This window comes from Triticum aestivum, chromosome 2A, assembly GCF_018294505.1.
Source record: "Triticum aestivum cultivar Chinese Spring chromosome 2A, IWGSC CS RefSeq v2.1, whole genome shotgun sequence".
NCBI lineage: Eukaryota > Viridiplantae > Streptophyta > Magnoliopsida > Poales > Poaceae > Triticum > Triticum aestivum.
Genome location: NC_057797.1, coordinates 273,722,423 through 273,736,014, shown reverse-complemented (window position 1 = coordinate 273,736,014; position 13,592 = coordinate 273,722,423).

Sequence of the window (13,592 nt, the reverse complement as noted above, 5' to 3'; positions counted from 1 at the left end):
CCCAAGCGACGATGATGGCTCATGCTGCTAGTCCCCACCACGGCAGCCAGCGCGACCGCAGCAGAATCAAGACCCTGACAACGTCTCTATGGCCTCTTCTGACCCTCGAGCGTGTCCAGGCTAACGGCAAGCCCCGGAGGATAGGCGGGAGGAGGGGAGGGGGGAGACGCATGCGCCATCGTCGAGCGACGCCACGACAACCATCGCCAGACCAACGGGTGCGATGGCCCCGACGTCGACGAGCCTCCGCTCGGTATTGGCATGTGCCTACCTTTCAAGGATGGGTGCCCTACCTTTACTCATGAGCTGCGGCAAGTCCATTGACTATCCGTTCGTACGTTCAAGCCAGAGATACCCGAGAAGTACGATGGGAGGCTGAACCCGACAGAGTTTCTGAGCATCTACAGCATCGATGTTCATGCTGCCGGGGGAAGAGATGAGCTGGCGTTTTCCGACTACATCCCTTTGTCCCTCAAGTCCAATGCGATGTGTTGGTTGATGCACCTGCGGGAGAACTCCATTTCGTCATGGGCTGACCTGTGCCACGAGTTCATTGGAGCCTTCATTGTCGGCCATCAAGAGCCAGGTTGACCCAGCGACTTGCAGCTTCTCCAACAGAAGGAAGGAGAGACCCTCCATAAATATTTACAGAGATTCAGCAAGGTCCATAGGAACATCCCAAATATCCATCTGGCAGCTGTGATAGCTCCCTTCCAGTCCCATGTGCGCGACCACTGGATTCGTTCCAAGATAAACGTGCGGTTTCCCAAGACTGTGAAGAAGCTCTACACCTTGGTGGATAAGTGTGCTCTAATGGAGGAGGGAAGGAAGTTGCCCGGAGAGGAAGATTGCACCAACATCGATTCAGAGGATGATGATGAATCAACCAGTCAGAAGAAGAGCCAGAAGCACAGTAAGAAGCGGAAGGATAAGGCAGTGATGAGTGTTGAAATATCAGGTACGCCTAGTACCAGCAAGAAAGCCAAAGCTGAAGTCCTCGACAAGGAAGCTGCCATGTGCGCTGACTGTCGGGAGACCATGGCTGCCGAGAAAGCCGGGAAAGGTGATGGGCCGTATTGCAAGATTCATCGGACCAAAGGCCACAACCTTCAAGAGTGTTAGCAGGTTGAGAGCTTGTTAAGAGATAGAGAGCAGAGTATGAGAAGCGCGACAAGGAAAAAGGTCGGAATGTCGCTCGTGGTAAGGGCCGAGGCGGTGAAGTAAACCGCCCCGGCAAACCCTTCTGAACCAAGGAAAACCAGCCAGAGGTCGAGATAAGGAGATCTGTGATGGTGAGAGTGATGGAGGGGATGAAGAGAAAACCAGTGAGCAGGAGTTTCAGAAGGCCACTGACGCCCTATGCATTGACGTGAGGGGGTGCATCTTCGCACACCTCTCACCACCAGCTCAAACGGTGGGCACGAGAAGTCAATGCCGTGGAACCAACGCCAAAGGCCTGGAAGCTGCTCAAATGGTCACGCACGCCCATCATCTTTGACGAAGAGGATCATCCTAACCGACCCACAGTGGTAGGGTGTTTTCCATTGTTGGTCTCTCCAACAATTCGCATACTCAAAGGTCAAAAAAATGTTGGTGGACGGCGGGGCCGGGTTGAATCTGATTTCCCCGGCAGTCATCAGCAAACTTCATATAGCAGAAGATGAGTTAAAGGCCACCGACACATTTCAAGGAGTTAATCCTGGCAGGAGTCATCCTAAGGGAAAGATCACGTTGCCGATGACATTTGGGGAGAGCTGAATTACCGGACTGAGAAGATTGTGTATGATGTGGTCGACCTCCTCCTACCGTACAATGGGATTCTTGGACGCCCAACCCTAGCTAAATTCATGGCGGCATTCCACTATGCCTACAACACCTTGAAGATGCATGGGCCTGTGGGAGTCATTACCATCCCATCAGACAAGAAGGATGCTATAATTTGCATGGACAAGATGTACTGGGACGCAGTCGCGATAGAGGCAGCGGCAGCAGCAGTTCCCGCCAAGGAGGATAGAGGAAACAAGAAGGGTAGCAATGACGCTGGCAAGAAATCCGGGAAGCGTACTTCTTGGGAGTGCACTGTGCCTATCAATGACTTACCGGAGTGCTCCAACAGCAAGAGATCTAAGGTCACTGCACCCCAAGTGAAAAAGGTCCTGGTAGGCTAGCTGGCGTTGATGGTACTTTCACTATCAGCGCCACCCTCGATGACAAATAGGAAAACATGCTCATTGCCTTCCTGCGGGCGAATATCGATGTGTTTGCCTGGCCACCATCTGATATCCCCGATGTTCCCAGGGAGGTAATCGAGCACCACCTTGTTGTTTGCCCACATGCCCGACCTATGAAGCAGAAGGAAGCGGGCCTTGGAGAGGTAGCAGTTTATTACGGAAGAGATCAAGAAACTTGAAGCAGCTGGTATGGTCAGAGGAGTTCTACATCCCACATGGTCAGAAAATCCAGTGGTAGTCCGAAAGGCTAACGGGAAGTGGATGCTTTGCATAGATTTCATAGATCTCAACAAAGCTTGCCCGAAGGACCCATTCCCCTTTCCACGTATCGATCAGATTGTGGATTCTACTTCAGGCTGCGATTTGCTCTCCTTTCTGGATGCATATTCTGGGTATCACAAAATGTTCATGTCCAAGGAAGACGAAGAGAAGACATCGCTCATCACTCCATGCGGTACGTACTATTTTATCCACATGCCATTTGGTTTAAAGAGTGTCGGGTCCCCTTTTGCAAGGGCAGTCCAGATTGGTTTTGAGACATAGCTGCACAGAAACATTGAAGCTTATATGGATGGTATTGTGGGTTAAGACCAAGGATAGAGCCACCCTTTTCAGGATTTGGAGGAGACATTTGCTAATCTGCGCAAGATCAACTTGTAGCTCAACCCGAAGAAGTGTGTGTTTGGTGTTCCCTCTGGCAAGCTTCTTGGGTTCTTTGTATCCCATCGGGGGATCGAAGCCAACCCTGACAAGATTAAAGCTATCAAGCAGATCCAGGCGCTATGGACAGTTAAGGATGTGAGGCATCTGACAGGATGCGTTGCCGCGCTAAGTAGATTCATCTGCAAGTCTGCAGAGCACGCCCTGCCATTCTTCAAAATTTTGAAGAAGGTAGGGCCCACGAAGTGGACTCTGGAAGCAGATGCAGCTTTGCAAGAGTTGAAGACCTACTTGTCCTCTTTTCCTACCCTGGTTGCTCCCAAACCACAAGAGCCATTGCTGCTATACTTAGCGGAAACCAACCAAGTGGTTTGTGTAGCCTTGGTTGCGTAGCGGGAAGTGGATGAGGCAGAGAGTGAGGAAGGACCGACAGAGCCAGAGAAGGATCAAGACAACAATGAACACAGGAGCGAGAGCAACCCCAAGGACATGGCAAGGAAGAAAGTGGTGCAACGCCCAGTGTACTTCATCAGCTCCTTGTTATAGGGGGCTGGATCGAGGTACTCTGGCATGAAAAAGTAGATCTTTGGTCTCATCATGGCCTCAGGGAAACTGTGCCCCTACTTCCAAGCTCATGAGATTATGGTTGTCACTCGTTTCCCGTTACCAACGATACTCCGAAACCTGAGGCTACCGGCAGAATAGTGGAGTGGTCTTTGGAGTTATCCAGTTTTGGTTTGAAGTTTGAGAGCACATCAACTATCCAGAGCAGGGCATTGGCAGAGTTTATTGCAGAATGGACGCCAACCCCTGATGAGGAAGTACCAGAGACAGTTATCCCCGGAAAGGAATCACCCCAAGAATGGATTATGTATTTCGATTGTACCTTTTCCCTACAAGGTACAAGGGCTGGGGTGCTTCTTGTCACCCCCTCCGGGGAGCACTTGAAGTACGTGATGTCTACTACACCACCTTCTTCTTGTAGACGTTGTTGGGCCTCCAAGTGTAGAGGTTTTGTAGGACAATAGCAAATTTCCCTCAAGTGGATGACCTAAGGTTTATCAATCCGTGGGAGGTGTAGGATGAAGATGGTCTATCTCAAACAACCCTGCAACCAAATAATAAAGAGTCTCTTATGTCCGCAACACACCCAATACAATGGTAAATTGTATAGGTGCACTAGTTTGTCGAAGAGATGGTGATACAAGTGCAATATGGATGGTAGATATAGGTTTTTGAAATCTGAATATATAAAAACAGCAAGGTAACTAAAGATAAAAGTGAGCGTAAATGTTATTGCAATGCATTGAAACAAGGCCTAGGGTTCATACTTTCACTAGTGCAAGTTCTCCCAACAAGGATAACATAATTAGATCATATAACTATCCCTCAACATGCAACAAAGAGTCACTCCAAAGTCACTAATAGCAGAGAACAAACAAAGAGATTATGGTAGGGTATGAAACCACCTCAAAGTTATTCTTTCTGATCGATCCATTCAAGAGTCCATAGTAAAATAACACGAAGCTATTCTTTCTGTTCAATCTATCATAGAGTTCATACTAGAATAACACCTTAAGAGACAAATCAACAAAAACCCTAATGTCACCTAGATACTCCAATGTCACCTCAAGTATCCGTGGGTATGATTATACGATATGCATCACACAATCTCAGATTCATCTATTCAACCAACACAAAGAACTTCAAAGAGTGCCCCAAAGTTTCTACCAGAGAGTCAAGACAAAAATGTGTGCCAACCCCTATGCATAAGTTCACGAGGTCACGGAACTCGCAAGTTTATCACCAAAACATACATCAAGTGGATCACGTGATATCCCATTGTCACCACATATAAGCACATGCAAGACATACGTCAAGTGTTCTCAAATCCTTAGAGACTCAATCCAATAAGATAACTTCAAAGGGAAAACGCAATCCATTACAAGAGAGTAGAGTGGGAGAAACATCATAAGATCCAACTATAATAGCAAAGCTCGCGATACATCAAGATCTCTCCGAATCAAGAACACGAGAGAGAGAGAGAGAGAAAGAGAGAGAGAGAGAGAGAGAGATCAAACACATAGCTACTGGTACATACCCTCAGCCCTGAGGGTGAACTACTCCCTCGTCATGATGCAGAGCGCCGGGATGATGAATATGGCCATCGGAGAGGGATTCCCCCCCCCCCTTCGGCAGGGTGTCGAAATGGGTCTAGATTAGTTTTCGGTGGCTACGGAGGCTTGCGGCGGCGGAACTCCCGATCTAGGTTTATTGTTGGGGGTTTATGTATTTATAGGAATTTTTGGCCTAGGTCTCACGTCGGGGGCGGGGGGGTTCTCCGGATCGTCCACGAGATAGGGGCCCACGCCCAGGGCGGTAGGGCGTGCCCCCACCCTCGTGGACAGCTCGGGACTCTTTTGGTCCAACTCTTTTACTCTGGGGGCTTCTTTTGGTCCATAAAAAATCATCAAAAATTGGCACATCAATTGGACTCCGTTTGGTATTCCTATTCTGCGATACTCAAAACAAGGAAACAACAGAAACTAGCACTAGGCTCTAGGTTAATAGGTTAGTCCCAAAAATCATATAAAATAGCATATAAATGCATTTAAAACATCAAAGGTTAATAATATAATATCATGGAACAATCAAAAATTATAGATATGTTGGAGACGTATCAGTACGTCGTCCAAATGCATTTTGCCCGGGAAGAGGCAACCAACAATACAACAGAGTATGAAGGGCTCCTTGCCGGGCTCAAGATTGCCACATAATTGGGAATTAAGAAGCTAATCATTCGAGGAGATTCACAACTTGTGGTGAGACAAGTCAACAAGGATTACCAAAGCCCATTGATGGAGTCATATGTTAAGGAAGTGAGAAGATTGGAGGAATACTTTGATGGATTGCAAACAGAGCACGTACCCCATGTGGAAAACAACATAGCTGATGATCTGTCAAGTGTGCTGTGCAGAAGCTTCCCATGGAACGAGGGACTTTTGTTCTCCATCTTACTTAGCCCTCCGTATCCCTAGCAACAATGGCCCAGAAAAGGAGAAAGTTGGACTCCAGTAAGCCTCTCCCGGTAGAGCCGCCCGCTCCTGGCAGAGACCCTGTCAGAAACAACTCACCACCTGCCGGATCGTACCCTCCAGCCGGGCCCATGGTCCCCATGAACGAGGAAAGTGCCCCCATAGTAGAGGAGGTGCCGCTAGTCCTCGTTGCCGAGCCCCAAGCTCCAAATTGGGCAAGGCACATAGTACACTTCCTCCAAACCGGAGAGCTTCCTAGCGACCAAGAAGAAGCTGAAAGAGTAGCCCGGAGGGCCAGTATGTATCAGCTTGTCGATGACACTCTATACAGAAGGAGGTCGAACGGTGTGAAATTGAAGTGCATCTACTAGGAAGAAGGAAAGAAACTGCTGGCTGACATACACAAAGGCATGTGCGGCTCCCACATTGGATCAAGGGCATTAGTTGGGAAAGCATTCCGGCAAGTATTCTATTGGCCCGCAACCCTCCAAGATGCAGTCGAGCGAGTCACCAAATGTGAAGCCTGCCAGTTCGATTACAAGAACATCCACCTGCCTGCCCAAGCTCTTCAAACGATCCCTTTATCATGGCCATTTTCGGTCTGGGGGCTCGACATCCTCGACCCTTTCCCCTGAGCAATCGGGGGCTTTTAATTCTTGTTCGTTGCTATTGACAAGTTTACAAAGTGGTCGGAAGTGACTGTCATGAGAAAGGTGACTGCTCAATCAGCTATCAAGTTCTTGAAAGAATTGGTGTGTCATTTTGGAGTCCCGGCAAGGATCATTACCGACAATGGCAGCCAGTTTACGAGCTGCACCTTCATGCAATAAGTTCATGCCCTCGAATGCAAGATCTCATTTGCCTATGTTGCACATCCAAGGAGCAATGAGCAAGCTGAGAGGGTGAACACTGAAGTGATGTGAGGACTCAAGACAAGAACCTTTGATACGCTACAGAAGCACAGCAGGCGGCGGATTGATGAGCTGCCGGTCGATCTCTAGTCCCTTAGAACGACACCAAATCGAGCTACCGGGCAGACTCCCTTCTCCCTAGTCTATGGGGCAGAAGCAGTTATCCCCATGGAACTCATTTACGGGCTGCCTCGTGTGCTTGCCTATGATGAAGTAGCGCAAGATCAGCACCAGCGTGACGATGTTGTGCTACTCGAGGAGAACCATCTCCGGGCTGCTACGTGTGCTGCATGCTATCAGCAAGCCCTGCGTCGCTATCATAGCCGCAGGGTTCATGCCCAGTGCTATGAGGAAGGCGACCTTGTCCTTAGGCGCGTTCAGTCCGCCAAGGGTACAAACAAGTTGACGCCGAAGTGGGAAGGCCCTTAACGGGTAGTACGAGTCACCAGACCTGGCGCAGTCCGTCTGGAGATCGGAGATGGCATTCAATTGCAAAACTAATGGAATATTGAACATCTTCACAAGTTCTACCCATAAGGCGCAGCTGTCGGGCCCTACCCGGCAGCCACCCTTTTGTACATGCCTTGCCTTAGCTACATGTAACCCCATGTACATAGCCAGGGAGATGACCCAGAGCAAGAGAGAAATAAATGAAGCGCTAGGGGGCCCCGACCAAGGTTCATGCATGCATAAGGATCCCAAGATCACTGCATAAGCATTTCATGAGCATTTTCATATGCTTATAGATAGGATCGCATCCTACATTCATTCTCATCTGCATGAGGCCGCGGGTTCCTGCCGTGAACTTGGCATCAACAAGGAGTTGAGAAGATAGCCTGGCACTGTGATCCCCGGCAAGACAAACAGATAAGTCCTACCTCTTGTCGATAAGTGTTCTGTAAGATCAAACTTGTGCATAAGAAAACCTCACCGCTCTTCGAAACTTAGGTGCTCCCAGCCGGCTGGAACATTGCTTCTTCCAGGGTGGTCGTAGTGGCCTTTGATGGAAAAGAGTTGGCGGGGGGCTGGTCCCTTTATTTTTTTGCCCGGAAGGCTCAGGTCACTGGCAACAAAATCAAAAGGGTTGCCGCGGAAAACTTGTTTGTTTAAAACAAAGAGGCATTTCACCTCTGCATGGACATATACGTGCACTAGTTCCCGGCAAGGTTCATCTTTTTCATTAATATGCTGGTAATACAAGTGCAAGCATTACAGAACACAAACATGGACTCAAGAGATTGCATTATTTTAATTAAAATTTGGAAAATTCCTAAGGATTGAAAAAAGACAAGTGCTTCGTAAACTCCTATCCCTGTCCCTCTTGTCCAAGGTAGTGCGGTGGGAAGAGTGAAATGACAATTTCTACCCCACGCGTTAAAGTCATTCACGTGCCATTATAAGGGCAGCCCCACCACTATTGGCATTACGCACGACGCACGAGGAAATTGGAAACTGATCCAAGCTCAAGAATAATGAAGAAGCAAAGAAGACCTCAATATGCCACCCTCTTCAACACCCCTGCCTATGCACTTATTAAAGCCAACCCCAACGACGCTCGGCAGCGCGATCAGGGCAGGCCCGGGAGCTTCTGTCGGTGCAACAAACCCTGGGTCTGTTGCCTAGACTATGCACAGGCACGGGCACACGAGTACAACACAGACCGTGCCATAGTACAAGAGACCGAGATCATCGAAGGACCAACATGTGGATCAAGAAGACCAAGATCAAGACAACAGAGCAAGACACCACCAGGAGAAAAGCCTCACTTGCCAGGAAGGCGAGCTCGACAAGGATGGGGTCACCCCCAGAAAAAGAAGTCCAAGACGCCCCAGTAGGGCCTGTCGGGGCTCACGATGGAAAAACCACCTCACCCAACCAGTCCTCCATGACCCACATCATGAATCAGTGCGGCCGTGTCAAGCCGCAAAGTGACTAAGTGGCAGCCATTTACCACATGGCGGCCTCTTTCTACAGGAAAGGCCTACAGATGACACCTGTCCTGCAAAGTGTCAAGCGAGCAGGCATGGAGCTGGCGAGACAACCTGGCAAGGCTTGCTGGGCAACCAGTGACGTGACGTTAAGCGGTGCATTTAATGCACCCTGTCAGCCTGAAGAGTTAGGTATGATAACATTGTTTGATATCTTATCAGTGCATAATGACTACTTTGCCATTGTGGTAATGCCTTAATCTATAAAAGGAGGCCCATGGCAACCGTAGAGAGGGTTAGAAGGTTGGATAACACACACACACACCCATATGTGCATGGCCACGACCGCCCCTACCGGGCAAGTGTACTATGATCCACCACCATTCTTCCACCATCAATCCACCAATGTAGGAGTAGGGTTTTACTCCTCGCGATGGCCTGAACCTGGGTAAAATTTCTTATGTGATCTCTGCCATGCTACCCCATGCTCGTCTGCTCTTTGTGCAACACGACGTCCCCCTGCCGAACCAACAAGGGGCCCTCTAGTCCCATAGGTGGTAGTGGTTTCCCATGACAATCCGTTGTTGAAGGTTGTACCGATGTGCGAGACAGCAACCATCGTCTCTGGTCTGCTATGATCATCTTTCTAACTTGACTAGGCTCCGTGATAGTGATCCAATCTTTTTCTTCATTTCTTTTAAATGCGAGAAGGACTAATGGTGCATTTTTGTTAAACCAAATTGCATTTCATCATAGGACTTCAGATTGTACTCAGACAACAGACTAATCCAATTGTGTCCAGTAATATAAGTGATAGATAGTGCCTTCGTTACTGACATGATATAAGAACTGAAACATGCAAAAATAACCATCATAGAGCAAACCAAATGGTTGTGACGAATGTCACATGGCAAAAGTTGCATCGTAAAATTGCAGCAAAAGTAAGAAAACATGACATTAAATCAATAAGATTTAGACAGTAAATCAATAAGATTTACTTGATGTGACACGAGTGAATCCTTACCAGGAAATAACTATGTTGAAGTTCTAAACAGAAGATTGACCGTCCAATTACGCGTGGCTTGCAAGTCCCCGCTTACTCCCACAAGCAGGACAGTCCAAAGGTCGGGACAAATCGTATAAACCGAACATTCATGGGACTGGAAATCCTAGTGGGTGCGGTAAACCCTGCAATGCATAAAAACATTGCAGTGTAACCATAATTGGTAAACCGTCCTCACAAAAATGATGATCTGGATACTTCAAAATATACAGACTGAATTGAGAGGACAAACATTAACATAGACTGTTCTTAGGACTCACCATAAAACAAAAGCAGCCATACTAAACAATATAGGGCTCACACACACAAATCAAGTACTGAACGATAGTACTTACTACAGACAAGCAAAGTTGCACTAATTAAACTCTACAGACTATTTCATGCCACCGACCTACGGGATGAACCAGCACCATCACCATCTCGTCAACCTTGGAGAACCTAACAGAGGGGTCTTTCCACTCATAAACATGATGATGAAGATATACCGCATCAGATTTGTCGAGAAGCTTTACAAGAACCACACCATGCATTATCGAAGGCACAATCAGGAAATTGTTGTGGTGAAGTACACCCTCGTGAACACGACTGACAACAATGCTACCGGAAAACACTAGTTCAGGACACGTGGCGACAAGGACACAGCAGCTGGATAGTTTAGTAGTAGAACTCATCCTCAGGTCTTCCAGTTCACATGACATGACTTTGAGAACTTCATCTCCACCGCGGACCTGGTTCTAATTCAAATAGGAACCAAATATTTTATTACAACCTCCGTTCAGAAATATAAGATGATTTTTGATATTTTACTCCATCTAAGACCACATATACGCACATAAATGAGTGAACAAAGACACTATATCATGTCTTCAAAGGCATGAGAGCAGATGGATTACTTGCAATATCCATAACACAAGTTACTGAGGCTAATATACTCTCTTCAAAGGTAGCATTGATGTTCATAAAGTAGTTGAAAGTAATCTATAAGAAATGAGTGTCAACCTCTCGCATGTTTTGGTCAAAAAGAGGAATTTAGAACCGTCATTTGCCACAGAAAAATCACATGCAAGATCACCCAGAAAGTTGTACTAATAGTACGGCGTGTTAGATGAAAAACACGATCAAGATCGAGAAAAAGATCGTCAAGAAGAGATATTACTTGGAATTGCTTAATGAGGGATCCCGGAGAGGGGGCCTTGTTGGGGAACGTTGCAGAAAATAAAAAAATTTCTACGATTTCGCCAAGATCTATCTATGAGTTCATCTAGCAACGAGTGATCGGAGAGCATCTACATACCTTTGTAGATCGTGAGCGGAAGCGTTCAAGAGAACGGGGTTGAGGGAGTCGTACTCGTCGTGATCCAAATCACCGGAGATCCTAGTGCCGAACGGACGGCACCTCCGCGTTCAACACACGTACGGAGTGGATGACGTCTCCTCCTTCTTGATCCAGCAAGGGGGAAGGAGAGGTTGATGAAGATCCAGCAGCACAACGGCATGGTGGTGGATGCAGCAGTGATCGCAGCAGGTCTTCGCCGAGCTTCTGCGCGAGGGAGAGGTGTAGCAGGGGAGAGGGAGGCACCAAGACTTTGAGGTGCGGCTGCCCTCCCTCCTCCCCCTTTATATAGGCCCCCTGGGGGGGTGCTGGCCCTAGAGATGGGAACTCCCAAGGGGGCGGTGGCCAACGGGGTGGAGTGCCCTCCAAGGCAAGTGGAGGCGCCCCCACCCTAGGGTTTCCAACCCTAGGCGCAGAGGGGCCCAAGGGGGGGGGGCGCACTAGCCCACTGTGGGCTGGTTTCCCTCCTCACTGCAGCCCATGGGGCCCTCCGGGATGGGTGGCCCCACCCGGTGGACCCCCGGGACCCATCCGGTGGTCCCGGTACAATACCGGTGACCCCGAATCTTTCCGATGGCCGAAACTACACTTCCTATATATAATTCTTCACCTCCAGACCATTCCGGAACTCCTCGTGACGTCCAGGATCTCATCTGGGACTCCGAACAACTTTCGGATTACTACATACTCATATCTCTACAACCCTAGCATCACCGAACCTTAAGTATGTAGACCCTACGGGTTCGGGAGACATGTAGACATGACCGAGATGGCTCTCCGGCCAATAAACAACAGCGGGATCTGGATACCCATGTTGGCTCCCACATTCTCCTCGATGATCTCATCGGATGAACCACGATGTCGAGGATGCAAGCAACCCCGTATACAATTCCCATTGTCAACCGGTCTGTTACTTGCCCGAGATTCGATTGTCGGTATCCCAATACCTCGTTCAATCTCGTTACCGGCAAGTCACTTTACTCGTATCGTAATGCATGATCCCGTGACCAAACACTTGGTTACTTTGAGCTCATTATGATGATGCATTACCGAGTGGGCCCAGAGATACCTCTCCGTCATACGGAGTGACAAATCCCAGTCTCGATCCGTGTCAACCCAACAGACACTTTCGGAGATACCCGTAGTATACCTTTATAGTCACCCAGTTACATTGTGACGTTTGGTACACCCAAAGCACTCTTACGGTATCCGGGAGTTACACGATCTCATGGTCTATGGAAAAGATACTTTACATTGGAAAAGCTCTAGAAAACGAACTATACGATCTTATGCTATGCTTAGGATTGGGTCTTGTCCATCACATCATTCTCCTAATGATGTGATCTCGTTATCAATGACATCCAATGTCCATAGTCAGGAAACCATGACTATCTATTGATCAACGAGCTAGTCAACTAGAGGCTTACTAGGGACATGTTGGTGTCTATGTATTCACACATGTATTACGATTTCCGGATAACACAATTATAGCATGAATAAAAGACAATTATCATGAACAAGGAAATATAATAATAATCCTTTTATTATTGCCTCTAGGGCATATTTCCAACAGTCTCCCACTTGCACTAGATTCAATAATCTAGTTACATTGTGATGAATCGAACACCCATAGAGTTCTGGTGTTGATCATGTTTTGCCCTAGGGAGAGGTTTAGTCAACGGATCTGCGACATTCAGATCCGTATGTACTTTACAAATATCTATGTCTCCATCTTGAACATTTTCACGAATGGAGTTGAAGCGATGCTTGATGTGCCTGGTCTTCTTGTGAAACCTGGGCTCCTTGGCAAGTGCAATAGCTCCAGTGTTGTCACAGAAGAGTTTGATCGGCCCCGATGCATTGGGTATGACTCCTAGGTCGGTGATGAACTCCTTCACCCAAATTGCTTCATGTGCTGCCTCCGAGGCTGCCATGTACTCCGCTTCACATGTAGATCCCGCCACGACGCTCTGCTTGCAGCTGCACCAGCTTACTGCTCCACCATTCAACATATACACGTATCCGGTTTGTGACTTAGAGTCATCCAGATCTGTGTCGAAGCTAGCGTCGACGTAACCCTTTACGACGAGCTCTTCGTCACCTCCATAAACGAGAAACATGTCCTTAATCCTTTTCAGGTACTTCAGGATATTCTTGACCGCTGTCGAGTGTTCCTTGCCGGGATTACTTTAGTACCTTCCTACCAAACTTACGACAAGGTTTACATCAGGTCTGGTACACAGGATGGCATACATAATAGACCCTATGGCTGAGGCATAGGGGATGACACTCATCTCTTCTATATCTTCTGCCATGGTCGGACATTGAGCTGAGCTCAATTTCACACCAGACAAGATCAAGGCTATTCAGCAGATCAAGGTGCCCAAGCGGGTCAAGGATGTGCGTCGGCTCGCCGGCTACGTTGCCGCCA